The following is a 1,410-nucleotide window of genomic DNA, read 5'->3' as shown; positions in this document are numbered from 1 at the left end:
GTTCACCGTGTCATAGAGAAATTGGGCGATTTGGATGTGGTGGAAAAATCACCTTTGTTCAAAAAATGGCTTAAGTCGACCAAATCGTCCCTCTGGAATGCGGAGATTTTTTCGACCACCTCCAAATCACCTCAATTTTGGCACACATGATCTCTTGCACAAATAAAGATAGGTTTCCAAGGTTTTATATTTTTTTTGAATTTTTTTGAATTTATACTGCCCTGTAGACTGACTGATCAAAACATCGGTCTATACCTCAAGGGGCATTGTAAAATATATTTTTCCAAATGTTCTTTCATGGACATGTTTGGCACACGTGGGTCACCGTGTCATAGAGAAATTGGGTGATTTGGAGGTGGTGGAAAAAATCACCTTTGTTCAAAAATGGCTTAAGTTAGACCAAATGGTCCCTCCGGAATGCGGTGATTTTTTCGACCACCTCCAAATCACCTCAATTTTGGCACACATGATCTCTTGCACAAACAAAGCTAGGTTTCCAAGGTTTTGTATTTTTTTGAATTTTTTTGAATTTATACTGCCTCTAGACTGACTCATCAAAACATCGGTCTATACCTCAAGGGGGCATTGTAAAATATATTTTTTCCAAATTTTCTTTCATGGACATGTTTGGCACATGTGGCTCACCGTGTCATAGAAAAATTGGGTGATTTGGAGGTGGTGGAAAAAATCACCTTTGTTCAAAAAATGGCTTAAGTTAGACCAAATGGTCCCTCCGGAATACGGTGATTTTTTCGACCACCTCCAAATCACCTGAATTTTCGCACACATGATCTCTTACACAAACAAAGCTAAGTTTCCAAGGTTTTATATTTTTTTAATTTACACTGCCCTCTAGACAGACTGATCAAAACATCGGTCTATACCTCAAGCGGGCATTGTAAAATATTTTTTTCCAAATTTTCATTCATGGACATGTTTGGCAAACGTGGGTCACCGTGTCATAGAGAAATTGGGTGATTTGGAGGTGGTGGAAAAAATCATCTTTGTTCAAAAAATGGCCTAAGTTACCAAATGGTCCCTTCGGAATGCGGTGATTTTATCGACCACCTCCAAATCACCTCAATTTTGGCACACATGATCTCTTGCACAAACAAAGCTAGGTTTCCAAGGTTTTATATTTTTGTTGCAATTTTTTGAATTTATACTTCCCTCTAGACTGACTGATCAAAACATCGGTCTATACCTCAAGGGGGCATTGTAAAATATATTTTTTCCAAATTTTCTTTGATGGACATGTTTGGCACATGTGGGTCACCGTGTCATGGAGAAATTGGGTGATTTGGAGGTGGTGGAAAAAATCACCTTTGTTAAAAAAATGGCTTAAGTTAGACCAAATGGTGCCTCCGGGATGCGGTGATTTTTTCGACCACCTCCAAATCACCTCAATTT

The sequence above is a fragment of the Triticum aestivum genome, chromosome 5D (assembly GCF_018294505.1).
Source record: "Triticum aestivum cultivar Chinese Spring chromosome 5D, IWGSC CS RefSeq v2.1, whole genome shotgun sequence".
NCBI lineage: Eukaryota > Viridiplantae > Streptophyta > Magnoliopsida > Poales > Poaceae > Triticum > Triticum aestivum.
The sequence above is the reverse complement of the archived record's forward strand: the minus strand, read 5'-3'. Positions refer to the sequence as shown.